This window comes from Mustela nivalis (genome assembly GCF_964662115.1).
Source record: "Mustela nivalis genome assembly, chromosome: 1".
Classification (NCBI taxonomy): domain Eukaryota; kingdom Metazoa; phylum Chordata; class Mammalia; order Carnivora; family Mustelidae; genus Mustela; species Mustela nivalis.
In genome coordinates this window covers 147,384,087-147,399,534 of record NC_139020.1, presented here as the reverse complement: position 1 = coordinate 147,399,534, position 15,448 = coordinate 147,384,087, and the positions used below count along the sequence as shown (strand labels likewise).

The 15,448-nt window shown below is 45.8% G+C and overlaps 1 long non-coding RNA gene across 1 annotated transcript; it reads right to left on the bottom strand.

Moving 5' to 3' along the window:
• Window positions 1-1,685: 1,685 nt before the first annotated feature.
• Window positions 1,686-14,913, bottom strand: LOC309855579. The gene is made up of 3 exons (XR_014306874.1): window positions 14,705-14,913; window positions 13,860-14,026; window positions 1,686-1,951 (listed from the first exon to the last, which is right to left on the bottom strand). It is a non-coding gene; the product is annotated as an uncharacterized lncRNA (long non-coding RNA).
• Between the last annotated feature and the right edge of the window lie 535 nt (window positions 14,914-15,448).

Below are 15,448 nucleotides of genomic sequence, written 5' to 3'. Positions count from 1 at the left end.
TGTTACTCACAATGAAACCTAATTCTATCCAATAACAACTATTGGCCAACTTGTCGTTTCCTTCCACATACTTCTCTAGGTCATATAAACTGGTGCAGATACATAAACATATATGCATTTTTGGTGCATTTTTTTGTGTAAAAATTGAGCTAATAAATGTCTCTGCTTTTAGCTTTTCTTACTTGACAGTGGATTGTAGATATTGAAGTATTGCTTATAGTGTTCCAAAAAGAAAATAAAAAACAAAACAGAAAACAACTCATAAAGGTTAACAACTTTGGCTGATGGACACTCTTCCCACCTCCAAGGTAATTGGGCTGAAAGACAAAAAATAAAAAATTTGATTATGTTGGACCAATTTCATCATGAAAGGGATAGCATTTTGTCCTTACTGATATAGACGCTTATTCTGGATACAAATTTCCCTTCCTTGTATTCAATGCTTCTGCCAAAACTCCCACTCACGCACTTATAGATTGCCTTATCCACCATCACAGCATTTCACACAACATTGCTTCAGACCAAAGAATTCACTTCAAAGCAAAAGAAGTGCAGCAACTGGCCCACACTCATGGAATTCACTGGTATTGCTATGTTTCCCATCATCATGAAGTGGCTGGCTTGATAGAATGGTAGAATGGCCTTTTGAAGACACATTTACAGCACCAGCTAGGTAGGGCTGGAGCAAAGTTTTCCAGAAGGTATATATGGTCTGAATCAGCATCCAAAATCTGGTGCTGTTTCACCCACAGCAAGGTTTCACAGGTCCAGGAATCAAGGGGTAGAAATGGAAGTGGCACAACTCACTATTATCCCTAGGGACACACCAGAAAATTTTTGCTTTCTGTTTTCATGACTTTACATTCTGCTGGCCTAGAGGTCTTAGTTCCTGAAGGAGCAATGGTGCCACCAGCAGACACAGGGTTTCCACTGAACTGGAACTTGAGATGGCCATCAGGCCATTTTGGGGTGCACAGGCTTCTGAAACACCTGACAAAGAAGGGAATTGCTATGTTGGCTGGGGTGCTTGATCCTTACACACAAGGGGAAATCGGACTGGTTTTCTACCATGGAGAATGGAAGAGTATGTCTGGAATACAGGAGATCCCTCAAGGCATCTCTTAGAATCACCATGCCTTGTGATTAAGGTCAATGGAAAAGTATAATGACCTCATCCAGACAGGACTAATAATGGGAGAGACTCTTCAAAAATGGGCTTGGGTCACTTCACCAGGTAAAGAAGCATTACCAGTGAAGGTGCTTGCTGAAGGCAAAAGGGATACAGAATGGATAGTAGAAGAAGGTAGTCATAAGTCTTAGTCATGATGACGTGACTAGTTATAGAAACAAGGCTGTAATTGTTATCACTATTTCTTCCTTGTTTTATGAGTGTTTGTGTGTTTATGTACATATATTAAGTAAATATTTTTGTTTTCTTTCTTCCCTTATTTTCTTATCACGTAAGATGTATTGTCTTTATATCAATATTTAAATATTGTTAATTTTACATCATAATATGTAAGGTACAGGATATTAAGGAGAAGGGTAAAGTGCACTCAAGGAGTTTACCTCCTTTTTCAGGGAAAGGTTTTTCAGTTGTATGCAGAATAGTTGTATCATGTTAAACAGATTTTTTTTTTAAGATTTTATTTATTTATTTGACAGACAGAGTCATGTTAAACAGATTTATAACCTTGCAATTGTCTTAAAGATATGAAGTATGGTTTAAGGACACAGATATAGGTGCCAAAGTGACAAGTAGTAGACTTGTGATGGTTAATTTAATGTGTCATTTTGACTGGCCTAAGAGATGCCTACATGGCTGGTGATACATTATCATTGGATGTGTCTGTGAAGGTGTTTCTGGAAGACAGTAACATCTGATTCAGTAGACTGAATGGAGAAACTGGCCCTCACCAATGTGGGCAGCAACATCCAATCCATCGGGGGCCTGAAAGGAACAAAAAGGCCAATGGAGAGGTGAGTTCCTCTTTCTTCTTGAGCTAGGACATCCATCTTCTCTTGCCCTTGGACATCACAGCATCTGGTTCTTGGGCCTTCAGACTCGGGGACTTATACCATCAGCTTCCCAGGCATCAGGCTTTCAGAGTCAGGCTGAATTGTGCCACTGGTTTTCTTAGTTGTCCAGCTTACAGATGGAAGGTTATGGGACTTTTTGGTATCCATAACTGCATGAGCCAATTCCTATAGTAATTCTCCTCTCCTGTCTGTCTATCTATCTATCTATCTATCTATCCGTCCATCCATCTATCTATCCATCTATCTACCCACTAAATTATCCCATTGGTTCTGTTTCTCTGAACAATCTTGACTGATACAAAGATCCTTTCATTTGAAAAATTTAAGCTTTGGTCAGGCCCTAGACAAATAAGCAAAGGTTGGAAAAAAAAATCATGTGTAATCACCCCTGCTACATTTTTAAATTCAAAAACTATTTTTTTTTAAAATTTAATTTAATTTTTTATTTTTTATAAACATTTATTTTTATCCCCAGGGGTACAGGTCTGTGAATCACCAGGTTTACACACTTCACAGCACTCACCAAAGCACATACCCTCCCCAATGTCCATAATCCCACCCCCTTCTCCCAACCCCCCTCCCCCCAGCAACCCTCAGTTTGTTTTGTGAGATTAAGAGTCACTTATGGTTTGTCTCCCTCCCAATCCCATCTTGTATTTTTATGAAGATATACATATTTGGCTCTGTAGAAGAGAACTTAATTGGCCGATCTGCTTAAATGAGGAAAAATAAAGTATTTGAAAAAATAAAGATGTGAAGTGGAAGAAAGCCTTGTAGGCTATTACATATATTTGACCAGTTGGGTTGAGGGTTACTAGGTATCAGTATTAGCAGCTGCTAATCTGACATGTGACTCAGAGTAAACCACTTTCCTGGTAGGCCTTAATTTGCCCCCCAAGTATGATGAGAAGGTCTCTTGAGACATCTTTGGGTAAAAGACTTTTTTTTTTTTAAAGATATTTTTTATTTATTTGACAGAGAGAGAGAGAGAGAGAGGTGTCACATGTAGTCAGAGAGGCAGGCAGAGAGAGAGGGGAGGAAGCAGGCTCCCTGCTGAGCGGAGAGCCCGATGTGGGGCTCAATCCCAGGACCCTGAGATCATGACCTGAGCCGAAGGCAGCGGCTTAACCCACTGAGCCACCCAGGTGCCCCTGGGTAAAAGACTCTTGAGTTGCCAGTAATGATGCAAAGCCTCCAGGCAAATTTCCTAGTTCTGTACACCAAGCCACCACCACTTCCCTTTGATTTGCTAAACAGTACAGGTGACTCCACAGACCTTGAGGCAAATGCCTACCTGTCTCTCTGAACCAGCCCCACAGAGAAAGTCTTAAAGGGATCAGCATAGGCCAAGGAGCATCCTTCTTTCATCTCTGACTTGCTTGGGTGATATTTGCAGCAGAAAACAAAACAAAACAAAGCCCAGGCAGGTAAATGCTTATAGTACAGTGTGGGGTGAGACCCCTCAGGGGATGGAGGGTCCTCAGAGGAGATGCTTGGATATCTTAGAAGGGATGGGCCAGGCCATCAAAGGCTATGCCAGCAACAGACAGAAGCAGGTTTCTGTTGAGGGAGACAAGAGCAGAAAGCAGGTAGTAGAATCATGACTGGGGTTCTTTGTTGCATGTGAGTTGACTGGATGATGCAGTCAGAGAGAAGAATTCACCGAAAGGATATTGGGCAGCTTGTGGTATCCCTGGGATATCTGGAGAATGAGGTTTGGGGGTTGGAAGTGGACAGAGGGAGGCTGTATTGACAGAACCACAGTTGTGCCACAGATGCAGACTGGTGTGGATGCCACTGAGTTGACCACTGAACTCTGGATGTTATGATGACAGTGCTCCCATTAGCAACAGGAGGATTTCTCTTTTTCCTTGCTTCTTCGGGTCACTAATTTTCAACTGTGAGTCTTGGGAATGTGGGTGAGATTGAGCTAGTTCCAAGCCTAGACTACCTGCCTATGCCCTACCTGCATGGTGTCTTTGACATCTATCATGGGAGCAAGACTGATGGAGAAGACATTAAATATGGGAAAATGAGGTTGGGATAGTGGGCTACCAAAGACAAAAGGGAGGAACATATCATTACTGAATAGGCAAAATCAGTTTCACATGAACATATCAGATCTTTTCAAGGCTTAGAGAAAAGAGACTGAAGGTCAAATTATAAGACGGAAAAAGTGATTTTGAGGGTCCTTCATTGTCCATTTATTAGTTACTCCTTAATTAGGATTTGAAATCAATTAGAACTTGGATAAAAAATATCCAAACCTGCTATACATCTGTACTCCATATGGTTAGCTTGATTCATATTTGAAGAAGGAAGTGTGACTGGGATGTTTTCTTCCATACTTGTTTGAAAGGACAGAAAGTAGACCAGGGTGACCTGGCTCTAAGATCAGTCATCACAAAACTCAGGAGGTCCAAGAAAATTTGGCAGCAGGTCAGGGGTCAGGCAAGGAGCTTTCAGCCACTCCCATGGGGCAGGCAGGACAAAGTAACTCCCCCATCCCAACAAGAGAATATAAACAATAGATACTTTTATGAGAAGCAGGTTCCCCACTTGTTCTTCTTTCCTAACCCTGGGACTGTGTGAGAAGGTCTTTAGGCACCCTGTTTCAGATCTCCTAGCAAGAGGAATCACACCCATGCCTGTCCAAGTTCACACACATTTCCTGGAGTAAGTCAATTCTTCCTTGAGACCATGGAAACACAAAGATGGTGGCGGGGTCATGGCTGACCATGAAGGTTTGGTCTTCCAACCTAGGCCTCCTACTCATTCTCTGGACTCTTGAAGGAAGGAAGAAGAACTCCAATAGAGAAAGCACCTGGCTGTGCCTGGGAGGGCCCAGGGGTTCTTCAGAAAGGGGTGAACCTTGAAGGTTGGATGAAGGGAGAATGCTGCTTAGGGGAGCAGGAGAGATAGTCCTTGCAGGGAGATGAGCACGGCAAAATCCTTCAGTGCTCTACCCTCCTCTTGAAAAGATAGTCAGTGAAGTTCTTAACCTGTAGTGATTCATTGAAATATTTTTTAAGGTCTTACTACTGTGTGTGTCCCCAATCATACGACTTGAAGCCAGGTCAAATAGTAATGGGTATTTATGGTAGCATGAGATTTCATATCCAGGAATGCAAGGGGAATGTTGATGATGGAAAAAGTTGCTATGAGACTTTCCTAAGCCACTCTGGGTTTTCAGGAGTTAAGCACAGTGATGATGTGGCCCTCCCAGATACAGTACTAAGTAAATGTTTCACAGGCAGTGGTTGAACATGGTAACATGGATCTAGTTGTCAAGTTACAGGGCTTTTCTGGACAGAGAATCAGGGAATTTTCAAGACAGGTGGAGTCATGGAATTCTTTGAGCTAAGGGCCCAGAGAAGGTGAGATTTGAGGTCACAAAGCTATGAGTGCAAGAGAAGCTCAGCACTAGCAATTTTTTTGGTACCATTATGTTTTATTATGCTTTCTATCTAAGTCAGGGAATTGTGAACAGACCCAGAATCTTGGTCCTGGAACTTCCTGACATTTGGAGCAGGAGATCCCTTAATGGACTGGCATCCTCACTGGCTACCACTGGACTGACCCTCACTAGATCAGGGTGAGGTGAAATAGGCTGATTAGGCCCATCTGGGACAAGGTAGATGTTAACATCCTGAACCACTGGGATTATGAATGGAGAAGTGTGGATTTCCATGGAGAACTGAGGAGCTGTTTCTGACAAAAGGGAATCTGACTGCTTGGAAGACAAAAGTTGTAGATGTCCACTCTGTTAGCCTATCTGAATCTAAGTGGTTTGCACTGGTTGCAGGTGCCTTGAGCTTCCTTGACACTGGGAAGCCAAGACTATCCTCTTTTTTCTAGTTCTCTGGGGAATTGCAGGCTTGCCTTTTACACTCAGGTGCCCAGCAAGGGCAACGACCAGGTAGTGTCATTGCCAGGCTATCCAGGGAAAGGGAAGGAAGTGGGGGAGCAATCGAGTCTGCCATAATACATCATTCTACCCCAAATGAAAAGATTAAGCAGTTTATTATTTTAACTGCACAACTCATTAAAAGAAAATACATAGTCTTATAGTCTTCTTTGACTGACATGAAGTATCTTATTAATGCTTGATACACCTGCCAAGGATGCGAAGGGAAGGCAGTGAGCCTGGTGCCTGGGGACCAGGGACCTGTAGGAACCACACAGGATGCCTACCCTAGGAAGCCTCAAGCTTTGGAGTGTATTGCCTCACAGTCTGGGGGCAGCACCTGCTTGGACAAAATTTGAATCCTTGGGGAAGGATGCTGGGCAGGGGTGATAGATGTAAATGTGCTTTCCTGGAACTCTCTTGGGGCCGAATGTTTTCACAGGCTGTGGTTGAGCATGGTCACTTGGATCTAGTAATCAGAGAATCCAGGAATTTTTGAGACAGGTGGGGCCTTCCAGTTGGGGTGGGGCCCAGAGAAGGTAAGAGATCTAGTTAAGGTCACACTGCTATGGATATTAAAGCAGCTGGGGCACTAACCCTTTTTTGTGGCACTATGCTGTAATACTTTTTCCATCAGATACAGAGGACTCTGATAGTTAATGCAGAGATACTCTGTTCCTGCAGGCAGTGTGGCTGGCCTTCTTGGTGCCCCTGTACTCTGTTCCCACATAACCTTATAGCTTTGCTTTATAGCAAGCACTTGTTACTCTCAGCCTGAAAACCTTCCCTGGCTGCAGGGCCTGCTGGTACACAGGGTACCAGGCAGTTAACCATTCCAGGAGCAGCCTTCCACAACACGAGATGGGAATTGGTACATAAATATCCCAACTCCTCACCCCTGGGTCTGACCATCCGAATCATCTTCTTCACTCCTCAAAGTACCATGCCAGGACAACAGCATTCAGCATCACCTGGGGACTTATTAGGAATGCAAACTTTCAGGTCCTACACACTTTGGACCTACTGAATCAGAAACTCTGAGGTTGGGAGCCCAGCAATATGTTTCAATGTGCACACAAGGCTGAGACTTTATTCTATAGTCTCCTAGAGCTTCCTCCCTTAAAGCCTTGGGAGGTTGTTTATGAAAATGCCTTTCTTGGTCTGCCCTATTTTGCCTCACTCCCTACTTTCCTACTGATGCTTTCTGAGATGGGCTCCAAATGATGAGCTGCTTGCACTCAAATCCTTGCTCCCTGCTTCCCCTGAGCCCAGCAAAGATGCTGGTACAAGGGGGCCCCCAACCCCTCTGAGGTATCTTTTCTCTTTCTTACCAACCCCTGCTGGTTCTGCACACAGCATGGGAGGATACAAAGCCCTTAATAGGTCCCATCCTGCATATCAACATGTAAACTGGCTCTTTCCCACCCAGGCACCACCTACTGCCAATGTGTGGCCACACTAATCTGAGAAATGTACGAGTGTCACCAAACCACAAAGAGCACTTCCTTTAAACAACAGCAATTCAACTTTCAAATCAGATGGAGGACTAGCACTGCCCACCTCACAAAACACTTAACTATAAACTCCACATTCACAGTCCCGCAGACACCACCCTTTCTGAAAATACAACCTTGCTGGAATTTTCCTCTCTTTTCCCTTTGTAGCCAAGAATTGGTGAGAGAACTCTCCCTCATGTTACCTCATGCCATTTTCCGAAAGGCCAGGATTTGTCCAGCCAGACTGGGGACATGCGGCTGAGGTCCAGGGGGCTTAGTGGGTCCAAGTGGGAATAAAAATGCTAACTGCCTTGGTTTAGGCTTGTAGGTGCTCTCCTTCAGGATGGCTGATTGTTGCTATACCTTGCATGCTAACTAGCCTCCCTCTAAGGGTAGGTATAGAGGGGTTTCCAGGTCTCTAAGAGCAATCGGCACCCTGCCAGCTGTGAAAGCCCATGATGCTTACCTGTGTTAGTTACTTCCAGTGCTGACTGACCACGTGGCCAGCCCATGGTCTCAGAGCGAGAAGAACAAAACAAAGCAGATATTAACCGTGTCACTAGCATGTCACTACTTTTTCAAATCAGTAATTATAAGAAATACCTTTTAAAGGAAATAAACTAATACTAACTGCTTCCAGATATGCTTGGTAAAACAGACAATTCTGTCTAGAATACAAGTGTTTTATAATCTCGGCTTTTTGTTAACAGCTTTATTGAGGTACGTTTTATATAAAAATTCACAAGTATCCAATTCGGTGCTTTTTAGGAAATTTAGAGTTGTGCAACCATCGCCATGACTCAGTAGTTAGTGCAGCATCTACACCCTCCCCCAATATGATCTCTTCTGCTAATTTACACTTCATCTCTGTTCCTACCCTGGCCTGGGGCAACTACTAGTCTACTTTCTTTCTCCATAAATTTGAATCTTGGCTGTTTTAGAATGCAGTGTTTCTTAGCTGCTGTGTTCTCATTTGTCCAACAGCAGATTAGATAGGAAGCAGTAGGGGTGATGGAAAACACACGGCCCAGGAACCCAGTAGGAACCTGTTCAAATGGGGCTGTTACTGGATGTATGGGGCTGCAGGTGCCTCCTCTTGGGGTATGGTTTCCTTTTTGGTAAAGTGAGGTTTCCAATACCGGCTTGGCAAAGTTGTTGAGAGATACGCAACATGAAGCACATTGTGAGCTAGCAAGGTGGCATTATCCTGATTCGGAGATGAGGAAACCAAAGCCCAGTGGGCAAGGTGACGCTCCAGAATTACTCAGCTAGAAAGTGGTGGAGCCGGAGTTTACACTCTGTGTTCCCATGCCGAGACTCAGGTATTTTCTAGTATGCCTCACTGGTCTTCCAAGATGAGTAGCAGTCAGGCACATTTTCAAGTCTCTAAGCTATACAGAATAACACAATTCTCTACTGAGCTTACTCATAATCAACCTTCATTGTGAACTGAGAGAACAGCAGCTTTTAAAAAAAATTTCAGTCTAGTTGACACACAAAGTCACATTAGTTTCAGGTGTTCAACATGGTGAATTGACAAGCCTATATGTTCTGCTGTGCTCCCACAGTGTAGCTCCCATCTGTCACCATACAGCGCTATTACAGTGTCATTGACTATATTCCCTACGCTGGGCCTTTATTATTATTTTTTTAAGGTTTTATTTATTTGACAGAGAAAGACACAGTGAGAGAGGGAACACAAGCAAGGGGAGTGGGAGAGGGAGAAGCAAGCTTTGGCTGGGCAGGGAGCTGGATGCAGGGCTCGATCCCAGACCCTGGGACCACGACCCAAGCCAAAGGCAAACACTTAACAACTGAGCCATCCAGGCACCCCTACTCTGTGCCTTTAATTCCCAGGACTTAGTCATTCCATTTCTGGAAGCCTGTATCACCCATCCCCTTCACTCATTTTGCCCATGTCCCCATGTCCCTTCTCTCTGACAGCCATCAGTTTGTTCTCTGTATTTATAGGAGACTGGCAGCTTTTGCTATCAGCTGCTACTGGAGGCGCACACATCCAGCAAGTAAGAACTTCCAGTTTCTTCTAGAGTCACAGTTATGCTGTCCATGGCTTCTCTAAGTTCCTACATGGCAGCTGGGACCCAGACAGCTAAGGCACCTCTCATCCCGCAGGCTCCTTCCCCCTACTCTGTAATTCCATTTCACACTGGTTCATAGCAAGTGTTCTTCATCAAGGAGGGTCACTGCTTGGCTCTCCAGCTCTGTTAGCCAAACACTAGGATTCATCTGCCCCCAAGCACAGGGCCACTCCCATAAGAGGCAGCCTCACATTCTACAATCCTGACCTTGGTGACCAGACTCTCAAGTCATTCTGCCTTTAGTCATTTGCTTAAGAGTCATCCAACAGGTTTTGTCCCAGGAAAGAAAAAAGCCACAGCTCGAGTGATGTCTGGGTCATGAAATCTCCCAGATCACTGCTCAGTTTAGTACATTTGCCAAAATAACTACTTGGGAAAAAAACAAAAACAAAAACAAAAACAAAAAACAAAAACAAAACCCGGAGACACAGATCCTCCCTGAAATTCTGAATGTGTCTGTAAGGAGTAAGACAAGAGGGACTTACGGGATGCTGGAGGCTGCTGTTGGGCTTGCGTGGGTCACGGCCCCCACTCTGGAACCCAGTTTACTCCTTTAGAAAATAAGTTTCTTCGATTGAGTTTTTAAAAAAAAAATTTTTTTTTTTTAAAATTTTCTATAGCTTTCTCCCTTCTCCCCCTGGCCCACACATACCAAGTTCTGTTTTTACTCACTTTATATCTCCAGGTTTTATGTAAGATTTTATTAAAAAAAGAAATCCATTGCTACAAAGAATGGGAAAAGCCTGGGTTTGTTGCCTCCAGCTCTAACAAATAATTTAAGACTCGGTAAAAGATTTCTTTCAAAACGGAACACTGTCCCTGTGATTGATGAAAAGCAGCGCTTGGCCAACAAGCATTCTACAGCTTCTTTTCAGACAGTGCTTTAGGAATTCACCAATGGGTGAGTCTTAAGTTTTATTTGGAACAACAGATAAAGTAACACACGCCACGTATATCTGTGCAGCACCCTTCAGCCTTCGCGTTGATGATGTGCTGTGGTCCTAGGGGCCTCCTTCATGTATATTGTTGAAGGAGGGAGCTCATTCATGAGAAGCAGGGGGCTCAGTCCATCAGAAGGGGCTCAGTCACTGGAAAGGGGGCTAAGTCACCAGAAGGGGGGCTCAGTCCACTGGAAGGGAGCCCGTGGAATGTGCACAGGATGAAACAGCAGAAAGTGCTTCAGTGAAGCCACACTAACATTTTGGCCAGAGATCTCTTTCATTCTTCAGCCCCAACTTCATACAAAATTCATACACTTTCAGTCAAGGGTGTGTGCAGGGTTCCCTTGCTGACCCCAGGGAGCATGAACCTATGTGTGAGTGTGCTTGGTGTGTTTGCATGTGACAGAGACAGACAGGGCTTGGGAAGGAGGCAGAGAGAGAAAGGTTTAGATAAAGTCATACACAGAGAAAAAAAAAAATCACAGAAATAATGTTACATTGAAACAGACATACACAGATGGAAAGAAACCAAACTGGTGGACAGAAGGGTAAGTGGAAAAACAAGAAATAGAAAAACAGAAAGACACACAGAAACAGAAAAGATGTGGTCAGCCCAAAAACATTTGTTGACTAGAGTTTAAAAGGGATGTGGGGGAGTTATGACACATTAACAAACATGACCTAAGGATTGTATTTAGATTATATTTAGATTGTATTTAGATACTGATTTAAGGAATTAGTGCTAGCTTTTCTGAGTGTGCTATGGGATCGTGGTTATGGTTTTTACAGAGTGCTTATCGTTTAGAGGCATCTGAAATATTTATGGAGGATGTCTGAGCTTGCTTCAGAATAATCTCGGGGAGGGCAGTGGAGAATGTTCATGATTGCTGAAACTGGGTGATGGGTACCTGAGAGGTCCTTATTTTATTCTGCTGCTTCTGCGTGTGTGAATTTTTACATAGTGTGGAGTTAAAAAATATTTGTTGAATGCCCAGAATGAGTCATGCATTTTGTGGGAATGGAGGCAGGGAGAATAAGACAGAGACAGAGACAGACATGGAGATGGAAGGACAGAGACAAAGACAGAGAGATAGACAAAAACCCAGACAGAGAGGAGAGAGAGAGATACGAGTGCTCAAAGGATGTGTCAAAGTAGGCTTCATTCCACTGATAATGGGATACTGACAGATATCCCAGCATTCCTTGGGCAAGCTAAGTTTAAACCCAGATGACCTGGACAGTAGTCAGTCCACTAACCACCAGCCAATGCAAGTCTTCATCTCCTGGCAGAGCCTCCTGTACTGTGTTTCTGGGAGTCCTCTGGGAGCTCAAGCCCAAGTCCACTCAACTACCACATGGTGTCCCAGGCTCCCAGCCTCTTTTGCTGGCTTTTGGCTCCAAATGCTGCCTCTGTAGGGCACCTCTGTCCTTCTGTCTCACTAAGCACTGGGATTTCTCTGGTCACAGCTCTTGCATCCAGAGAGCACACTGATGCACTGTGGACACCTCCATCCTTCCCTCCCATGGGTCACTGCCACCAATCCTGGGCATGGCTGCACCTGCTGGCCATCTCCACTCCTGCCAGTCTGTGTTTCTCCCTACACTGGAAACTGCCAGCCTAGCCAAAGAAATTGCTAGAACCTCCATGTGACAAAATACACCATGGAGGAGAGGAGGGTGTCTCATGCTGCTAACTCACATGGAGCCCAGGAGTGCCAGATCTGAGCTGCTCTGGCTCCAATACCTCCCAACCCCTCACTGAACAGCTCTTTTCCCTCTCACTCATGGTGCCCTGTATTCTAGGACTGACCTGATTCTGCGGGGCTGGGTGGGACAAATCCCAGGGGAAAGTCACCACTCTGTGTCCTGTATGGCCCCCTTCTAACAACGAAGGCCAAGCTCGCTGCCCTTCAGATGTCTTCCCTCACTTGAGGTTCTGTGGTCTCCAGAAGTCTGGCCCCTGCCTCCCACCCCAAAATGTCTTGAGCCAGACAGAGCTGGAGCTTGGCAGAAAGCAGATCCCTCCTGCACACACGTAACTGTGCAGGAACACTGCAGGTGCTGTGCTCTGTGTTGTCACACGGCTGGACGTGGCTCTTCCTGGGTCCTAGCCTCTCTCTAGCATCTCCCTCTGCATTTAAATTCAAGGGGACATCATGAGACTGATGAATGTTGAAGTCCCTCTGGACTTAGTCCTCTGAGTCCTAAGAGAGGCAGAAACTTCCAGCAATAAAGGAGTGATTCCCAAAGCCATTCTCTGACGGCAAGAATGTGGTGCATGGGGATGACTCCTTCCTCCATCTTCCTTTGTTATTAAGGAGACAAGATGCTGGCAATGACTGAGAGCAACTGCAGAGTGCCTGGTACTGAGCCCTTAACTAGTGGGATCTCTGTAGGAGTTCTCGTCCCATGTCTATCTCTTCCTCTGGCTCCCACCAGTCAGACCTCTCCTCTGGAAAGGAGGCAGAACTGCTGGCCACACTTCTTCAGGGAAAAACGTGCATTCCAAACCTTCTCTGTGCGTCTGGATGGAGATTAGGGAGCAGGTTTGCAACTAAGGCCAAAAAGCCTGACTCAGCACAGGATGGAAACTGACTCAAAGCTGATGTATAAAAAAGAAGGGGAGCAGAGAAGAAAAACTTACCTAGCTTCTGCTTAGATTTCACAAGTGTTTATTGCCCCTCTCCTATAGGTGAAGCATTATGATAGGTGTTTGCATATCCTATGAGATGAATTGTATTATTAATAATACCATTATTATGGTAGTATAATAATACCTATAATAATCATTATTATAGAAGCTAGCATTTATTGAGCATGTACTATGTGCTCTCACACACACTATCTTATATAATTCTCACAATAATCCAGTGAGGTGGACACTTTTGCCCACCCCTCACCCCCGTTTTACCAACAAAAAGTGAAGTTTGGGGAGTCCTGAATCCCACCAGCTACCTTATTGCTCCAGCCCTCCTGACTCAGGGGTTGAGCTAGGGAAGGCTCGAAGGCTATGGATGCTGTGGCTCTCACAAGATTCTAATGCTACTTTTACTTCCTAAGCCAAGCAGAGCAGAACAGGCAGCAAAGAGACTTTCCCTGTTGTCAGTAGAACATACCAGCGCTATCTGAGATGCTAAGACCCGAGCCAAGCAGACACCTCTGCCTCATCCCTCTGGTTTCTTAAGTAGGCTGGGACCCCATCACCCCGCTCAGCCAGATGGCTTTTCATGGTCTCCACCAGGGTTTATGTCACTCAGCTGGGTTAGCTTTGAAAGGAGAGCCACCACCATTGGGCTCAGGTGCTGAGCCGGCTTGTCGGAGGTGACCCCTAACCCTGCCATTCCTCTCATCCTGAACTTGGACAGTTGAAGCTTACCTTTATATTTCACTCCACCCCAAATTCAGTCACATTCCTACTGCCTGTCAACTGTCTCTTCTCCTGAAGAGATTTTCCAGATGCAGAGATGTGGCTTCCAGCCCACCAATCCCTTCCAGACCTAGTAGCCTGAAAGTCTATTGACTCTCCATCTCATCTCATTGCTCCTGTCAAATCAAACACGGAGAAGTCCAGGCTGTTATTGGGGACTCTCTAGGTCTCCTAAAGCTTGACGACTAGAAGTGTTTTATGGACCAGTGGCGGCAGCATCCCTGGTTAGAGCTCCGGAACCTGCTGGAATCGGATTGACTGATTGATTTTTAACAAGATCCCCGGTGGCTCTTATATGTTAGAGTTTGAGAAGGTTCTCAAACTTGGCTGCACACTGGAACCACACGCGGAGTTTTAAAACACCACCAAGGCCTGGTCCCATCTCCCAGAGACGCTGATTTTCTAGGTCCAAGGGCCCAAGGGTAAAGGATTCTTAGGAGCTGCCCCGGTGACTCCAGTGTGCACCTGAGGCCGAGAACCACTTCCTAGAGCATTGGCTCATTCCACTTTACAGGACAGGAATGGAAATCAAGAGGAGGGGCCTAGTTGCAGGGGCTTCATCACCCAAAGGGCAGGTTGGACTCTCCCAGGACTGGCCCCTCCTCCTGGCTCCCCCTGCACCCATCCCCCAGCAGGAAGAGGCCAGCCACTCTCCCTGGCAACAAACCCAGGGGGCTTCTTTTGCTTCGTATGATGGGAAGGTGGGAGGTGGGGATCAGGAAGTTCCAGCTGGGGTGCGTGCATTGTTCTGTGGTTCGGTAAGCCACGGTCCCTGCTAACAGGGGAGGACTTACTGGTCAGTTCATCCGGAGGTCAAACGCCGGGAAGCCTAAGCGCCTTTCTTGAGGGACGGAAAAGCAATGAAAGCTGTGATACTCGCACAGCTGCCTGCCTCGCTCTTACAGGAAAAACAGAAGTTTCGGTGGGCGGAGCCCGAGGAGCCGCGCTGAGGACCCCTAGGCAGCCCCGGGGCGGCTGGACAGCCGGCGGTAGCCACGCCCCCTGCAGCCGCGTCCGCGCGGAGAATTCACCCCTGCGGAGGCCCCAAGTCTTGGTTTCCTCCGAGTAGCTATTTTGGGAACAGGAACTCGGATGTTTGGGTGGAAGAGGGGTAGCCAAGCGCCTGGAGGCAGCCGAGACAGAGGAGAGGGCCAAGGGCTGGGCAACACTGAACCGAGGCAGTTTTCCCTGGCCTGGCTTGTCCTTGGGCACAAAGACTCGGTCACGTGGCCAGTGGGGCTGCCACTTGAAAGAGCTGCCTTTGTGCCAGCCTCAGGTTTCAGGGAGTCAGACACAGGAAGGACTTTGTTTTGTTTTGTTTTAAAGCAACAGGGGCTAAGGCCAACTACATTTTCAACTCCGGAAGGGGGTCTACACAGGCACACAAGCCAAACAGACTTCTCCGAGTTTGTTTTTCTGACACATTGGAAACCACACGGTTCAGAGAAAATTCATCTCACATGCTGGGGCCTGCTTTCCCGGAACGTGTCCAGCGACTGCTGTGTCAACACTGCCACACTCAGCAAGCTGCCCTCCCA